We start from the raw sequence: 18,842 nt of genomic DNA, 5'->3' as shown, positions 1-18,842 counted from the left end.
GAGGAAGCACCGGTGCAACAGCTCGGAAAACAATTAAAATTTCATTAGACTGAGCCGGAAAGTCGGACGAAGACGAAGCGAAGCAAAGTGGCGGATGAAACAAGTGCAAATTAAATTTGAATTTTCCACGCTTTTCCGACGCTTTTTTTTGTCACACACTCGTTTGCAATCACAAGTGGGGGGGAAGGTGGGAAGAAACAGAAGGAAATTTTATTTCCCAATCGTGCCAGTTTTCCAATGGCGTGCCTCAATTTGGCATTAAGAAGTGGGGGCTGGTGTTGGATTGCTCGGAAAACAGTCATTTGAGTAGTAGGATCACGAAGAGAGTGTTATTTTCTGGCCTCGTGGGATTTAGGAGGCGCTGCTGTTTGTGAAATTGATTCTCCGAGTTTAAAACCCGCAAAAATATTTGAGTGGCGTGAGAATTAATTCGGTTGGCGGTTGGGTGAGTAGGCAAAATGAGGAGCTGTTTATTTTACGAAGAATTATGTGTTAAGTTCTGTTGAAGGCATTGTCCGATGGCAAAAGTAGTTGTTTTGAAAATAAAGACTATGAATAAAACAAAAAAAAACATTAGAAATGAATGCACCCAAAATATAAACTATATCAAGATATATCATAAAATTTCCCTTTCTTTGCCTCAATACCTCCCACCTGACCTGACCCAACAAATAATGGAAAGATAAGAAATCGTTCAAACCCCCCGTTAATCTTTTCACAAATTGTCCTTTCACCTGGAATGACTCCCTAAATCCCACCCCGTTCAACGCCCACTTTGATTGGCGGCCACCATTTAGCTTCGCTGACTTGCCGCAGTGATCGTGGTGGCGGCAAAATTCCGCACTGCCCTCCAACTTGAGCCCACTCCCAACGGAAGAACCCGGAACCATGAAAATTAAACTCGAGTAGAAAAACGTCCAACAGAATGACAGCTTTATTGTTTGGCCCGAGGCAAGCCAAAAAGTTACTCCCGTGACCGCACCCGCAAAGTCCGGAACTGGTCTAGTTTTTTTTTTTTTTGCTGGAGCCAAGACTCTTGGCGTCCGGAATTTTTCATGGGTTTTTTTTTGGGTGCTAGTTCCTTCTGTAGAGATTTTCCAATCATCGGTGCAGTCAAAATTGAGACCACGAACGAGGTGATTTTGGCATCGGACATTATACCGCAGAGTTTGAAAAGTTATTTTTTAGCTGAGCAATTCTCTACGGAATCGATCTCGTGTTTTTAATTTTTGTATTTTTAATCCTGCTGAAACTTTGTTGGGGCCTTCGGTATGCCCAAAGAAGCCATTTTGCATCATTAGTTTGTCCATACAAAATTTGGCAGATGCCCATATAAAAATAATGTATGAAAATTCAAAAATCTGTATCTCTTAAAGGAACTTTTTGATCATTTTTTGATTTTTTGATTTTGGTGTCTTCGACAAAGTTGTAAGCATGGATAAGAGCTACACTAAGAAAATAACCCCTTCCATTTTTGAACATGCGAATAAAGAGATGTTTTTCAATAATTTGCAGCCTGAAACGGTGATGAGATAGAAATTTCTACTTTATAAAATGCTTTCTAAAACTGCAAGTATCGTATCATTTTTTATTACACCAAGTGATTTTTCCAATGTTCAGTTTACCAGTAAAAACTATATTCCTTCAATTGACGGACTATAACTTAACGAGAGTTTTTTTTCATAAATTAAGATTAAATATTGGTGCCGAAGCAAACGCAAAAAGACCATTATTTTTCATTTCTGGGATGAAAATGCTTTGTCTGTATTTAGATAAATTTTGGTTTGGCATGATTAGAGGCTACTAGTTTTTTACAGGTTTTAAGTTTTTTTTTCACTTAATGGATAATTAGGTTACCAACAGTCAACGTGTTCTTTCCAAAGACGACTAAATGGTGAATTTTGTTTCTGTGTCCTCAATTGGAATTGTTTTACAAGTTCAATTTCATACCTTCGAATTTACAAAATTAGAACAGCATTGGTAAAATTGAAATTAAATATGGCTTTTTGATTTATAGAATTCAACAGCAACCATTTTTTTTGATTTTGTTCATTTCTGGTGTTTTTTTTTTTTTGAAAAGGTCTTATAAACCAAATTTTCATTTTTTGCTTTTTGGGTGTTTTGGAATACCCCTGACTCAAGGCGGTTTTAAAAACACCCTAAAAGCAAAAATTGAAAATTTGATTTATAGGACTTTTTTAAAAAAAAAAAAACTCCAGAATTACTTTTTGATCTCCAGAAACTTGACAATTACACCCAAAATTCCGGGACGAGAGGATCGTTCCCTCAAAATTGATTGCGGGCTCAGCGCCAAAATCGAGAGAATAATTCTACCAACTCACACCACCATATTAAAAATTAGTTCATTCGTTAATTGATACAATAAATCTCTAACAAGTGCCATACATCGACATCTGACCACTTCTTAATCACCAAGCTGTGGTGGCCGCGGCAGTTAAGTCATTGGGTTAGTATGCCAAAGGTCTAAAGCTCGATTCCCGTAGTCGACACTTTTGTTTTTTTTTGTTTTGACGGATGAACTTTTTATCTGCAAATGAACCTTGAGAGAATAATTCTTTCGCCCATCTCGAGCTGTTTTCTCTGTGTCCGCAAATGGTACCACTGTTCTTTCGTCTCGAGGCCATTATTCTATCGGGCAAGCGCTGCCCAGTTTTGGGTGTAGATTTTTTTTTTTTCAAAAATAATTCCATTTGTTCCTTGGACATATTGCATGCGATTACTGTTGTAGGTGAGTGTATTGCTTCAATATTACAAGTACCAAATTTTTCGGGAACCTCTCAAAAATCTTCAATTTCTTGGGAAATTTGTTCCGGGAATTCCTGCTCGTCACCCTCTAATGTAGACTGAAGTGCACCACAGCTTTTGCAGGAGCCGCATTCTGATTCTAACCAACTTGGTTTTTATGTTTTTGCCTTTCTTACTAAAGAAAGGTATAGTGTTTGCTTTTGGCTCCGACGCCAAATCAAGCTTCGTTCCCAAATCATTTCTCGAGAAATATTCATTCGAAAAATCTGCAAAAAATCATGGACGATCGATTTTTGTCGCCTCGTCGCCTCGTCGAGCTCGTTGAGCTTCACATGCAGACGCGAGCAATGCTGGCGCGTGATGCTGGCGCGTATAGAGTTTTGATACTAGATTACCCCCTTTTAGTGCAAGTTGCTTTATCGATTGCTCGTTCATCACACATCGCCTATCATTATTTTCTATGCTAAGCTTCAGTGAACGCAAACTAGACGCAAGCAGCTATCCGTTCTGAAGCCTCATGCTCATTCTTTTGCCTTTCTTTTTTGTTTTGCTCATTCTCTGATCGAACTCTGAGCGAACGAATTTCTGGGAAGCGTCCAAGCTTCCCATGTGCCAGTGACAACGCACATCGCGGGTTTGGTTTTCTTGCTTCGGTACTAGCCTTTTTGTGTATTAGTATTTTTGTTCATCGTACCAGCGCACCAAGGTGGTTTATTCGGTACGTTTGCGTTTGTCGTAGTGAAGTCCCTCCGAGCGCTCAGTCGTTGTATGCTTCCCAATCCCAAAAACGCCTAAATGCATACTACATCATTTTCTGGCTTGCCTATTGAAAGCTCACAATTTTGCCTAACGCCTAAATGACAGTTTAGTGAATTACAGTAGGCGTTTCAAAGCTTTCAAGAACATTTATGCGGCTTTACCGTTACATCGTTGTTTACAACACGGCAAATTCTCGGGTGTTGAAACACTTTCTGCCAGTTATTTTGTAACCACTTTAACGCATTGGAGCAAGACGGAATTATTTTGTTTTCTCGTTAATTTTTAATATTTTGAAAAGTGCAAAAACACTCAGAGAATACGAACAATTTAGCGATATGCAGAAAACATTACGAACATCGCAAATTGTGAGCTAATTCTCTGTCTCAAAAACAATGTGTTCTGATTTAAAAAATCGAAAATGCTTGTGTGCGAGCACAGCTTACAACCGGCCATGGCAAATGGGGCAAAAACCAGCGCTTTTCAGTTATATGAAAAAATATGGTTGAGTTTCGAATTGTATTATGAATGGACCATTGTTTATTTTGCTATTTCCTTGAAAAAAAAAAAAATCAACTGCCGTTAACTTCCTTTTGTAAGAAAGGCTCTATCTCACCCCAGGTGGGATTAAATCGGGTTTTTTTTATGTTTTCTCTCAAATTTACTAACAGCTATCTGAACCGATGTTCAAAATAATTTCTTTCGACTTTTTGAAACTAAGAATAATAATTTACTTTTTAAATTTTTATAGAAAACACAGATCGGAAAAGAACAACAAACATCAGGACAAATTCACTGTAATTTTGCCAAATTTATATTATGATTAAAAAAATATATATGAAAGTAAAAATCAGACCAATCTAAAAATCATTTATCAGCCAATTTTTGATCTTTAAAAGGCACTACAAAGAAGAACTCTTTTAATTTAAGGGGTTACATACATGTATATTGGCAAAAAAGTCAGAGGTTAGTATGAGCACACACTTCAACTTTTTTTAAATTCTTTTTTCATGGCATTAAAATATACATTTTCACCTACTTTCAAAACAAATTTGAAGATATTTGGTTGCATCGTTGCCAAGATATAGCAATTTTAAGTTAGCAGTTTCAAAAAACGGGTGCCACAATATCTCAACACAGTCTTGACCAAATCGGCTCAAAATTTTGGTGAATACTCGTTAAACTGATTCCGTGTGCATGACGAAGCCCGATTTTCAAAAAGTTTATTATAAAAAAAGATAAAAATATTTTTGTGTTTTTCATATTAAAAAACCGTTTGTTTTTGATTTTTGTATTTTTTAAAAAAGCTAATTTTAAAAATTGAGCTTCGTCATGCACACGAGATACATCTTGAGAGTCTTCACCTAAAATTTCAGCCAATTTGGTCCATCCCATCTCGAGATATCGTGGCACCCGTAAATCAACTCGGGGTTTAGAGAAAAACGCCAACAAATTTTGACAGCCCGCTTTGCGCATGGCAAAATTTTGAACTTATATCGTCTCTTACTCAGTTTAATCATTAAATATCTTCATGAAACTTTCAGGAGTGATTAAAAATCATGTTTTGAGTGGATATATGAAATAATCTGTAATATAAAATTTTGTGATTTTCTACATGTATGTAACCCCTTAAGAAAGTTGTCTTCCGCCGTCGTGCTAACTAGTCGTACTCTGAGATTTCGGTCATTTGATTTTTTTTTGTATTTTTTAATCTGGCTAAAACTTTCTTGGTGCCTTTGGTATGCCCAAAGAAGCCATTTTGCATCTTAAGTTCGTTCATATAATTTTCCATACGAATTTGGCAGCTGTCCATACAAAAATGATATGTGAAAATTTAAAAATCTGTATCTTTTAAAGGAATTTTTTGATCGATTTGGTGTCTTCGGCAAAGTTGTTGGTATGAATATGGACTACACTAAAAAATAATACACGGTAAAAAATAGTGAATTTTTATTTTACTTTTTGTCACTAAAACTTGATTTGCAAAACCACAATATTTTTTTTTATATGTTTTAGAGGACATTAAATGCCAACTTTTTAGAAATTTCCAGAATGGGCAAAACAATCTTTGACCGAGTTATGATTTTTTGAAACAATACAGATTTAAAAAAAATAGAAATATTGGTCGCAAAAACTTTTCAACTTCATTTTTCGATGTAAAATCTAATTTGCAATAAAAAAATACTCTGTTGAAATTTTGAAAAAGTGCACCGTTTTCAAGTTATAGCCATTTTCAGGTATTTTTTAAATAATCGCATTTATACATTTAAAAAAACTGCCCATGTTCGAACACTTTTGAAAAAAACACAATATTTTCTGATGTCTATATCTCAGCAACTAATTTTCCGATTTGCAATGTTAAAATATAAAACATTCGTGAAATTTTCCGATCTTTTCGAAAACAATATTTGCAAAATTTTAAAATCAAGACTCACATTTCAAAAGGGTTAAACATTAAAAATTACGCCCTTTTGAAATGTAAGTCTTGATTTTAAAATTTTAAAAATATTGTTTTTGAAAAGATTTTGTGCAGCTCCCATCGCCTCACATTTTGACCTTCAATTAGAAATACTTTCAGAAACAAACACAAACTCACAAGGTGAAATAGGACACAAAGTCAAATAAAAATACTTAAAATTATACACGAAACACTTAAAACCAGAAAAGTCAAGTTTGCGTAAAACGAATATTGCTCAAAATGACCACATAAACATGAAATTTGTCGTAATTTTTACAGCATTTTGCGATTGCTTTTGTTTACAAAAGTTTACAACTTCGACCAGGGTTAACGGGCTAAAAAAATGGAGTTGTGTGAAAATTGATTTGATATTTTATTTAAAGTTAGTAAGAAATTATAAGGATTGATAGTTTTATTGTAAATAAATTGAAAAAAAATGTTAAAAATGGCAAGGACGAAAATTTACAAATCTTAATTATTTGAAGCTTAAATATTTGTCTCATTATCGCCAAAACGCATATTTAAACTCGCATTTTCTAGATTTTTGCCTGCTCAACTGAAAGTAGATTATAGAGTAAACAAAAACTTACTTTATTTAATCGGCTTTGACCGAATATTTTTTTCCCTCATTTGTTCCATTTGGTCCAACAACTCCTTGACTTTCAACTTCTTGTGGATACATTTGGCAACAAACTTTTCAAAGATCTTATTGGTTTTGCTTGCAGTTATCAATAGTAATCGTGTAGCTTTTCATAAGATTTTATGGGGCGATTCAAATCAGCTTTTCAATTTGAACTCCCAAACAACTTAACAAATATATCTAAATAAAAAAATGGTTCAGATATGTGGTCGATCATATAACCAAAATACTCTTTAAAAAAATGTTTCACAGACAGTATCAGAACTCCTGCTCTAGCCTTAAAAAAGGGGACATCATCCCCGACGCTGCAAGCAACGACCGAATTATTGATTTAATTTTGATGGTGTGAAAGATAAATACAGTTTGCTTCCCCCCCCTTCTTTTCGCCACCCACCAGCAATTGGATGATCCCTTCTTCTTCCCAGGACGGAAAAGTGAGGGACCCTTTTTCCACAAAATTTGCTCCCGAACCGGTCGTCAACGGGCCCTCACAGTTGTTGGGCTTTGCCCAGTGAAAAATGGGCCCCAGATAACGAGGGTTTGACGCAGTTTACTTTCCGTTCTAGGACATTCTAGAGCACACACAAACACACACACACACACAAACACACAGTTTACAGCCAGATTCAAAGCAAACTCATTTTCCGGGCTAAGGGGGGGAGGGAATTGAGAGAAAATGGGCTAGAATTTTCGTCCTGTTTCAGCAGTTTTTGACGGGTTTATGGGGCCGGATTGTTTGTGTGGAAAGGGGTGGTGAGATTTTCTTGAATTGCCTTGTTTGGAAAAGTTCTTGGTAACGAGGATTTTTATTCTCAGCCCTGTCATTAGTCTCAGACGTTTGAAATGATAACGAGGCTTAATAAGTTAACCGGTTGCGATCCATCACAAACAGATAAGGGCAGGCTCATTGCAAGGGCTTTGAGGGTAGTTATAAGCAAATAAAACTTCCAAAATCCAAACAAAATTTGTTTCAAAACTTCAAAAAATCGACTCGAAATAACCAACTTGATACTCCAAAAAAAGCCCCCCCAATCCGATGATCCAATGTGTACTCAACAACGGAAATGGTTTCAATGTCGGACTAATGGATATTTCACTTCATCCGACAGCGGACGTGCTTGGAAAGCTGAAGTTGAGCTTGTGTTTGCTTTCGAACAGTTTTGATCCCGATTAAAAGGATTGGCAAAAGTTAGAGTTTAAATAAATACCAAAAAGATAAAGTGATAAACGTTCAACGGGATCGCTTCTCCACCAACACTTAATCTCTGAACTAATGTTCGTACAGTACACATCCTCAAGTCCACACTCTAATGTTCAACCATAACTCACCGACGTCGTAGCGGTTGGTGTTTGTACCGCAGCTTTTTGCAGAAGATTAAGTGAAAAATCGATTTCCACATGCAATGGAGTTTGTACTCTTTATTCCACACTTTCCACAGAATGCTTCAGAACACTTTGAAGAAACGCTCATGGAGCTTTCCACACACATTTGTTTGCACCGTTTCTGGGAACGCGAGAATTACTTAGCCAAAGACGTTGACGAAGATATTTATAGCCCGAAAATCGATAAAGTATGACCCACCGGAGGGCAATATTTTTCGGCTCCGTGCTCCAGTTTTGTGAGGCTCTTTGAGGTTTACAACCCTTATCGCTGGTTATCGTTGTGAGGTTCAATCAATTGAAAAGTTGACAACTTCGATAGCCAGATTTAGTTTGATACAGGAATCTTACCCTTACTTACATCTTACGATTTGTCGACACTGATTCCGAAACAATAAATTTATGCATCTCTCTCTGAAGAAACCAAAAATATAATGATCAGTTTTTTTCATACATTTCGAATGTTTAATCATTTTTTTAAACACTCAAAATTTTAACAAAACTACGTATTTAAAAAAAATATTCAAAATTTCCGTTTTTACACTGTGGGTATCAAACGATCTGGATATTTTCATACATTTCGAAGGTTATAACATTTTTTTTTTTGGAAATACTCTAAATTGTCACAAAAACTTAGTATTTTCAGAAAAAATACTCAAAATTTCATTTTTTACTATGGGTAATTCTCCGCCAACTCACACAGCAGTTGCCCCGACTCCTCTTCGATTTGCGTGAAACTTTGTCCAAAGGGGTAACTTTTGTCTCTGATCACGAATCCGAGGTCCGTTTTTTTAATATCTCGTGACGGAGGGGCGACCCGTTCCATTTTTGAACATGCGAAAAAAGAGGTGTTTTTCAATAATTTGCAGCCTGAAACGGTGCTGAGATAGAAATTTGGTGTCAAAAGAACTTTTATGTAAAATTAGACGCCCGATTTGATGGCGTATTCAGAATTCCGAAAAAACGTATTTTTCATCGAAAAAAACACTAAAAAAGTTTTAAAAATTCTCCCATTTTCCGTTACTTGACTGTAAAAATTTTTGGAACATGTCATTTTATGGGAAATTTGATGTACTTTTCGAATCTACATTGAACCAGAAGGGTCATTTTTTCATTAATTAATTTTTAATTTTTCATTTTAAAATTTCGTGTTTTTTCTAACATTGCAGGGTTATTTTTTAGAGTGTAACAGTTGTAGAGCAGACAATCACACAAATTTTGATATGTTAACATAAGGGGTTTGCTCATTAAAATCACGAGTTATCGCGATTTTACGAAAAAAAAGTTTTGAATGTTCCAAAATTGTTTACAGTCGAGTAACGGAAAATGGGAGAATTTTTAAAACTTTTTTAGTGTTTTTTCGATGAAAAATACGTTTTTACGGAATTCTGAGTACGCCTTAAAATCAAGCGTCTAATTTTACATAAAAGTCCCTTTGACACCAAATTTCTATCTCATCACCGTTTCAGGCTGCAAATTATTGAAAAACACCTGGAGCCAGTTACACTCGATAATGACATTTGAGAAGGGCATAAGTGTTTTCAATATTTTTGTATTTCGTAATTTAAATATTGCTATATCTCGAAGCCGTTGTATCGTATCAAAAAGTGGTCAAAGACAAACTTGTAGGAAATTTGACGGGCTTTCCGAAAAAAATACACTGAAAGAAAAAAACACTCCACTTTTATGAGATTTTTTGATTTTAAAGTTTAAAAGTCAAATTTGAAGGTGAGCATACGATTTTTTTTCGTTCAAAATTTTTGTGAAAATAGCCTAAAATGTTACAAAAACACTCACGAAAAATGCAGGATGGAGCAACTCACCTAAAAAAATACAAAAATCATTTACTGACAATGTTTTTTTTAAGTGCTCTAAACGTCAAAATTTTCAAAATCCGAGTGCAGGAATCGATTTTCCAGACAATTTTACATAAAAGTCTCCATATTGACCATTGTGCTAAGTCCAATCCTTGTGAAGTTACCGCGGTTTTAAAAATAAAAATGTTGAAAAAATAGGTTTTTTCATGGTTTTTCGCAATTTCTATGTGACAGACTTGATTTTTCAGTCTCGAAAATATTTTGACCGGAAAGCTCGTCCAATTTCCTATAAGTTTGTCTTTGACCACATTTCAATTGGATGTATGGGCTTACAGATATAGTGTTTTTTTCTTTAATTGTATTTTTTTCGGAAAGCCCGTCAAATTTCCTACAAGTTTGTCTCTGACCACTTTTTGATACGATGCAACGGCTTCGAGATATAGCAATATTTAAATTACGAAATACAAAAATATTGAAAACACTTATGCCCTTCTCAAATGTCATTATCGAGTGTAACTGGCTCCATATACACAAAAATGGCTTATATATGCCTAGGATAACATGTCAACAAGGTTTCATTGAAATCGGAGAGGGTCGGGTACAACCGATTTCCTATTTGAAATGGAATTGCTCTATATTTAAACAAAATTAGTAGTTTTTCAAAAATTCGTAGTTTTGTAAAAAATGGAGTATTAAAAAAAGTTGATAATATATTCGAAATGTATGAAAAAAATCCCTATTTTTTATACCTATATTGTAAAAACTGAAATTCTGAGTATTTTTTTCAAAAATACGTAGTTTTGTGATAATGTTGAGTATTTTCAAAAAAAAAAACATGTTGTTACATTCGAAATGTATGAAAAAAAAAAACTTATCGTTTGATACCCATGTTGTAAAAACTGAAATTTTGAGTTTTTTTTTCAAAAAACCGTAGTTTTGTGAAAATCTTGAGAATTTTTAAAAATATGTTGATTACATTTGAAATGTATGAAAAAATCCTGATCGTTTAACACCCATATTGTAAAAACTGAAATGTTGAGTTTTTTTTTCTCGAAAATACGTAGTTTTGTGAAAATTATGAGTGTTTTCAAAATATGTTGTTATTACCTTCGAAATGTATGAAAAAATCCTGATCATTTGATACCCATAATGTAAAAACTGAAATTTGGAGTTTTTTTTTTAGAAAATGCGTAGTTTTGTGAAAATGTTGAGTGTTTTCAAAAAAAAAAAAATATTTTACATTTGAAATGTATGAGAAAATTCCAATCATTTGATACCCATATTGCAATAACAATAATTTTGAGTATTTTTTCGAGAAACATTGCATTTTCAAAATACAGGAAAAATACGTATTTCTATGAAAATTTTCATGAAATAATAATATTATAATAAACAGTATAATTTTTTGATGTTTGCATGATTTTTCATAAGATTATAGCCAGTGTCTCCCACATAGCCAAAATCCCATAAGCTCTGCAGCACATGTGCTTCAGTTAATAAATTTAATAAGCGCAAAATTTGGTATCATTCTAATTAAGTGTATTGTTTTGATATTGCAAAATTGCAAAAATATCAAACCTAGCTAAAACTTGTTTCTTCTTTTACAATCACTAGGTAGATCATTTTGTACATTTTTGGGCCCTTTTAGACAATTGTGGAGCTTGTCAAAATGAACATTTTTATTCTTGAAAAGCGAATTTTGGTCAATTCTATCAAAAGTTATGGGCAAAAAACGATTTAAAAATGCTCATTTTCAAATTGAGATTAAATGAGCTAAACAAAAAAGACCTCCGAGATATTTTCAGCAATATTCTCTAGAATGTGTACTTTCAGATGCTTTAATTAAAATTTCGAAATGGCTTCTTTTTTGCCGTATTTTGGCTATAACTTTCGTTCAGAAGGTCCGATTTTTGCTCTCTTGGAAGAGAAATGAGTGTTTTGATAAGCTCTACAAGTGTCTAGAAGACACCAGCTCGCTACGACATAAACCTGAGTTGATAAATTTAAAAAACTCATTTTTTCATGTACACCTTAACCTCAATTACAAAAATGGCTCTAAAAACTTCCCGTTTGAAGATAGAGCTTTGTGCTCTTCAGCAAAGTTGCTCAAAATGGTGTTCTCTACAACTTTTCTGAAGACACCAAAGCGCTATCTCGTCATCTCGCCGAAATAAAAACTCTGAACCACCCTAAAATTTGGACCACCCTAATGTTCACCACACCAAAAGATGCCAAGATCAAAACCGAGGCATGTCTGTACTTTAGGGGATGAATAAAAAATATTTCGATCGTACCCGTAGTTTTAAAGATACTGAAATGTCTGTAGCAAAAATCTGGGTGCAAAAGCTCTGGAATGAGACGACAGCTCTTTGACAGCTTCTGTTGAACTTAAAAAAAAATCAATTTCAATTTCTCCACAGATTGCCTGGAAAGTATAAAATTTTCATGGATGAATATTATATCTTTTTTATGTAATTTAACCAAACAAAAAATTTCAAGTTCGTGATTTCATCAAGAAGAAGTGAAAATTGATGATAATGAAGTCACTATTTTTCTTTGATTCAAAAATAGTCATTACTCCCAGATGTAATGTTATCATTGTTTTATAGATGTGTTCGAAAACAGTTTCTCGTCGTTCGTTCAAAAATTAACTTACACAGAAAAAATATGAAATACTATATTATATCTGAGAATAATAAAATGTGTAATTTTACATCAAAACTGGTGAATGCTTCTTAGGGTGACAATAAAAAAAATTACAACAAGGATATTGCTTGATTTGATTCCTTAGGCAAAAATAAGTAACTGTGAAACTTTTGATCGAAATCGGTTCAGAGTAAAGGGTTGCTTTATATTGTTGAAGTTGGTGAAAAAAAAATCTTTTCATTCAAAAACGTCTTCTTTAAATCGTCTATCAGGGTTAACTCGGATCGTTTTGCGCTCATCGACAAATTTGTTTGTCATACAATTTTCCTCGAATCACACACCTTTTGGCAGAACTTCGAAATTTTTCCCATACAAACTTCAGCGTTATTTTTGTTTAACCATTTTGTGCATTGTCCTGACGTTTGGTTGAATTTGGTTGCTGTAGTCCCGAGTCATGATTACAAATGTTTACGGTAGTCAAGCTCGTACATGCGTCAAACTCGTTCTGACCAGAAATCTCTTTAGCCAATTGTCGCACTTACACCAATTTGCAGGCTGTTTCAAGATAGCACGACAAGATTGAAACTTCTTTCGCATGACAAGTGACAAAAATGCAAGGAGTTTTTTTTCGGATTTCGTTGAATATCTATAACAACTGAGGTTGCTGAGCTGTGCTTCCAGTATGGGTAGAGCTAGATACCGTTGGGACTCTCCTTCAAAACCCAGGATCGGCATGACGCTCGAAGTTACGCTAGGCCAAGAAAACATTCGCGATCAACTAAGGAAAAACTACCTTTATTTCACGCGGTTCGACGACAGTTTATTGGGCACTTCCTTCCTCCTCACTAGCACGTCTCCCTTCCCACTTCCTTACTTCCTAGATCCTACCTCACACGATCCTTCTTCCTACTTCCTTGTGCACCGATGATCTGCTGCGGGGCCCCGATCTGCACTGCGGTCGTCGTTGTTCCGTCCGGATGACCGTTGAGCTCCTCCTGCAGTACGCCAACGGGGGTGGCTTCTCGGTCGTCGGATGGACCCTCCGACTTCTGCTGCTGCTTCTCGGACCTATCGCCAGCCGTCCGTGTCCTTCCTGAGCGTGTAACGGTGCTGCAGGCTTCGACGAGTCAGCGCCTCCGTCGGGATTGTCCGGGTTCGGGACACGGAGGTTACGTGGCGGCTTGGCGACGCACCGACCAACGGGTTGACGGTTGGTGGTTTCGGGGTTGGTCTGCCGGGCCGGATATGGCAATGCCAGGGCAGAAACCAACGGGGTTTCACGGGGAAACTATGGGTAAAACCCGAGAGGTCCTAGGGCAGAGGGATTTGAAGATGGCGTTAGCGCGATGGCGGTCGGGATCAAGGTTCACTAGGCGGGTTGTTGTGGGGGATATCATCCTACCTGGGATGTTCAAATCTCGAGCAGCTCCTGCTTTTCGCTGTCCGCGGAACGTAGCACGGTTCCGGGCACTTCCTGACACGGTCAGGTTCACTGCGGCCGCTGGTCCAACTCCGGGACACTGGCCTTCGGTTTCGGCTGCGCTTGACGACAGCCTCCTTCGTCGTTCAACACCGGACTTAATGATGGCGCAATCCTGCCCACTTCGTCCTGAACCCCCCCTGATCCGAGACCCGCCAACTTTCCTCTCTTTTCGCCCTCTTTCGCCACCCCCTGCTGATCTCTCGTGCGATGTTTTCCACGACGACATCTGGTGGTGGCTAGCGGCAACAACGCACTGCGTGGGACTGGTCGATCTGGGAGACGTCCAGGTAGCTTTCCGTCGACAACCACGAACATCTCTTGGCACTACATTTACACAAATACGCGACGAGTCACACTGATATCGAACACTACAGACACACTGGTTACACTCTCCCCCGGCTCGGGTTAAAAAAATTGCGAACTCCAGAGAGTTAGCAAGTTTTTTTTACACACTACATGTAATAAACTGCCACATCTCTCTGAACCCAAAACTAATAACTAGTCCAACTTGCAAAGATCTTTTATTCTTTTACTTGCTGTAAGTTGCTAGCTTTATGAAAACCATTCTGGATTTTACTAAGTCCTCTTCATGAGCCAAGGTTAAGAAACATTTCATACAGAGTGGGCTTGAATTGGGGTCATAAGACATCATCATCGGTCGAAACCAATTCCGTTCTGTTTAGAAGCCGTAGCTTTTTACTGGCCTTCAACGTTTATACAACTCTAGCCTCCAGCAATTCAAACACTGTACTACTTCCAATATCGACGAGACACAAATTAAAACTGGTAATAAATATTTACAAAAATTACAACACAAAAATATTTACACATTAAAATTATATATACAAGTCAAGACTAAAGAAAAGTCTGACAAAGTTTTAAACTCTACGCATGCAAATTTTTATTGGATTTTATCATTTTTCAAAGCATGCAAATAAATAACAAATAATCAAACTACTAAATCAATCCGGATTGTTTACAAAAAAATATTTACAAATTTCAAACTACCGCCAAAGTACGGTTTGAAAAGTTTCACACGCGTTACGATTCACGCGCGGCGCGATGCACTGTCGGAAAGTGCGCTACCGATCTAGTACTTCATTCACTGATACTGTTATCATTCTTCATCTGTGTATGTGCGAACTTTGCCGAACGATCGAACTGTCAAACCAGATCAAAACAAATTAAAAGTGATTATGGACAAACGTGGTGGGTTTTCTAAGATTCAGTCCTAAAATATTCAAGTTTTGGGCACTTTTGGGCTGTAATTATCAATATTTGTTGATCATCGATCGATTAGTGAGCCCTTAGATCATTTCAAAGAAAAGTTTTGCCCAAAAGCTGCTATTCTTGTTTATTTTATGAGTGGTTCTTTTTCAGGGATTTGTTTCTTTTTTTCAGGTTATGTTATGATATTCAATTATGAGGATTTTATGCGAAATAAGGTAAGTAAAGTGAAATTGTAATTAGTGAAGTGATTTTGCGATCATCTGATCAACTTTCACGGAAAAAAAACTATTCTGTGGGTTCTACAAATGCTTTACTTTTATATTTTTTTTGGATATACGATTGCTTAGTGATGCAAAATTTACGATTGTTTCAAGGTCATTTTATTTCATTCATTGTTTTGCACATACACCGTCACAATTTAGTTGATTTATTGCTTACTCACCTTGCCACAACTCTATAAACTTTTTAACAGTGTCATGACTAGGTTTTTAAAAACTTTCAATCAACCAAACGTGAATTTAATTCATTATTCAAAGTTCATTCATTCATACTATTTTCATCCATTCAATTCCAAACATTCATAAAATTCTTGCAATCTCCAATTTGTTTTGTAATTTCTTCAGACATTCTTCAATTTCTTATTCCTCTTCTTCAAATTTCAATCAGCATTGACACTGACAACTACTACATTCTCACATTTGCACGTAACACACGTGACTTCACCTGCTACATCTGGCGTTATGATTAGGGAAAGATTGGTAGTGTTGCTCGACAAATCTATTAACAGCAACGACTACTTCGATCCAAAATCCACCAAGTTTCACATGGCCTTCTACTACCTCAATTCTTCACAGGTACAACATACCCAACATTGCGGCTCAGTACACCAGCATAAACGCGCAGCATAACTTGACGAAGCTGTAACAGTCATGCTCGCAGCTGTGTCCTGCAGTCCGCCTCCACATTTGAGCACTGACTCGCCATCCCGTCGAATGTTCAACGAGCAGCCTCGAAAATCGGCAACCTGTGCCTTTCAACAAACATCTTTAACATTTGTCCCGGGACTCCTACTATCATCTTTGCCACTCATGGGCTAATTATGGGTCCTGCAACTTGTAGTACTGACCCTGGAGCAAACGGACACAGACAACTAGACTGGTTTGGAGTGACAACGTACAACCTTGGACAACATAGACCTCTAGATAAACACTTAGCAAAGGTAACTATGCACCAAGTGTACCACTTTCCGTCTCCAACTAATTTCTGTTCCTAATCTCCAATTTCAGGGATAATTTGGCCGAACATTCGCACCTCCCTATTACTCCTACACACAACAACACTCACCAACAGGTAAGTAAAACGTAACATTCAGTTACACATTCTACAACACACATCTACAAACATCTAACGCGTTCCTAGACACCACAATGAAGTTGTCAAGAATCACTGAATGCTCACCTAGCGCACTGAATCAGCTGGAAAATCGAAGAAAAAATACTTTTTAACTTCCTCGAAACCCACTGACCAGTCTAACAGTTTGCAAACAGGATTCTGACTGAAACTTACAAATTTTGAGGGCTTTTCAGTAGTTCTAGTACCTCGTTGTTTTGCCTCACAAACAACAACATAAACAATCCACTACACGTGGACAAAACACTCTACCGAGCTCTCCTACAATCAGCCTTCTGCTGACATTCTTACTTTTGAACAAAATTTGGTGGAAACATCTAGGAACTCTTATTAAAGAATCAGACTTTCATGTAAAAATTGTTCTACGGTAAAAACTTCTTCCTGTCTCTCATAACCCAAACATAATTTGTGTTATGGAAACTCTTACAACATTCATTCATCATCAACGACAAATCTCGCACAACACTTAAGTGCTTCTTTTGCTCTAAATTTCTATTCCTTTTTTTACTGTGCAAAGTTTAAAACTCTCACAGTTGCTCTAAAGCTTTCGTTTTGTTTACAATTCTTCATTCTAGTACGTTTTGTTTTCATACTTTTCAACAGCTTCACACTTTTTAGTACACATTCCGTTCCTAGTACATAACTTGTACACACATACATAAACAATATTATGCTTTCCAGGGGTGGTGGGTGGAAAATTCTTTGAAATATTTCATTCTAGGGTACGATCATCAATTGTCGCATCATTCATTCTATCCTTTCATTCAAACACACTAAAAATTGTAAAAAAAATCACTCTCGCTTTCGTGCAACACCAAAGATAAAGTTTTTAAAGCTTTCAATTGTACTAAATGATTATGTTTTCTTCTCATTTCAGCAAATATCACAGAAGTTTATCACAGATCAACGTGATCACAGATGTCTTGCCACAAATGTCGGGTTACAGTCAACTCATCGATCATCGTGAATGCAGTTCCTCGAAAATCAACTTCTGCACCTGCTTCAAATAATCAAATAGAAAAAGAAAAGAACTAATATGATTCGCTTTCCTGTTAATTTATTATTCTAGTTTAAGGCAGTCGCCTGTTAATTTGAAAATTCCTAGTATTGGTTGCACTTGGCGAAAGCGTAATTAAAATATTCTAGCTGAAATAATCTCAAAAGAGACAAAAATAATTGGAAAATCCTACAATTTGTTCGTGCTGCTAATGTTGTTAATCACAGTTTATCACAGTTAGTTTAATTTTGAATTAGGTTAAGTTCCAAATAAATAGTTTTGTTTGTCCGGTGTTTTATTTACAGTCTGGAAAAATCGCACTCCACAGATCAAGAATGATCCGGATTTTAGGTACTTTTTAAAATTAATGACTAGAATTTGTAATTTCCGACTTTTTTAAGTTGTGTCTTTTCTCAATTGACTGTTAACTTTCTCTTGAACATCAACAAGACCCTCAAATACGAAACAGTTTTAGATAAATTTTGTAGCTTACAGTAGCTTAAGATTTTTGAAAATTGTGCTAGTTGAGTTGCGGAAGTTTTCCCAGAGAATCTGTCGACCTCCTATCAATGTAGCGTTTTCCCGAGCCTACGAAACCTAAGCTATTTTGGTTGGGCGCCAAGTATAACAACTAGAGGTTGCTGAGCTGTGCTTCCAGTATGGGTAGAGCTAGATACCGTTGGGACTCTCCTTCAAAACCCAGGATCGGCATGACGCTCGAAGTTACGCTAGGCCAAGAAAACATTCGCGATCAACTAAGGAAAAACTACCTTTATTTCACGCGGTTCGACGACAGTTTATTGGGCACTTCCTTCCTCCTCACTAGCACGTCTCCTTCCCACTTCCTTACTTCCTAGATCCTACCTCACACGATCCTTCTTCCTACTTCCTTGTGCACCGATGATCTGCTGCGGGGCCCCGATCTGCACTGCGGTCGTCGTTGTTCCGTCCGGATGACCGTTGAGCTCCTCCTGCAGTACGCCAACGGGGGTGGCTTCTCGGTCGTCGGATGGACCCTCCGACTTCTGCTGCTGCTTCTCGGACCTATCGCCAGCCGTCCGTGTCCTTCCTGAGCGTGTAACGGTGCTGCAGGCTTCGACGAGTCAGCGCCTCCGTCGGGATTGTCCGGGTTCGGGACACGGAGGTTACGTGGCGGCTTGGCGACGCACCGACCAACGGGTTGACGGTTGGTGGTTTCGGGGTTGGTCTGCCGGGCCGGATATGGCAATGCCAGGGCAGAAACCAACGGGGTTTCACGG

At 36.9% G+C, this 18,842-nt stretch overlaps 1 protein-coding gene and 1 long non-coding RNA gene across 3 annotated transcripts in view; both read left to right on the top strand.

Moving 5' to 3' along the window:
• Positions 1–18,842, top strand: part of LOC6044618 (proteoglycan Cow) — a 316,099-nt gene that overhangs the window by 44,000 nt on the left and 253,257 nt on the right. The window lies entirely within an intron of this gene.
• On the top strand, positions 14,977–17,627 carry LOC119765174. Of its 2 annotated transcripts, none has more exons than XR_005276542.1 (5): positions 14,977–15,155; positions 15,348–15,391; positions 16,031–16,395; positions 16,463–16,526; positions 17,464–17,627. It is a non-coding gene; the product is annotated as an uncharacterized LOC119765174 (long non-coding RNA). The 2 variants fall into 2 exon arrangements; XR_005276543.1 differs by having other exon boundaries at positions 15,138–15,155; positions 15,327–15,391.

The sequence above is a fragment of the Culex quinquefasciatus genome, chromosome 1 (genome assembly GCF_015732765.1).
Source record: "Culex quinquefasciatus strain JHB chromosome 1, VPISU_Cqui_1.0_pri_paternal, whole genome shotgun sequence".
Classification (NCBI taxonomy): domain Eukaryota; kingdom Metazoa; phylum Arthropoda; class Insecta; order Diptera; family Culicidae; genus Culex; species Culex quinquefasciatus.
Note: the sequence above shows the minus strand (reverse complement) of the source record. Positions and strands in the feature narration are given on the sequence as shown.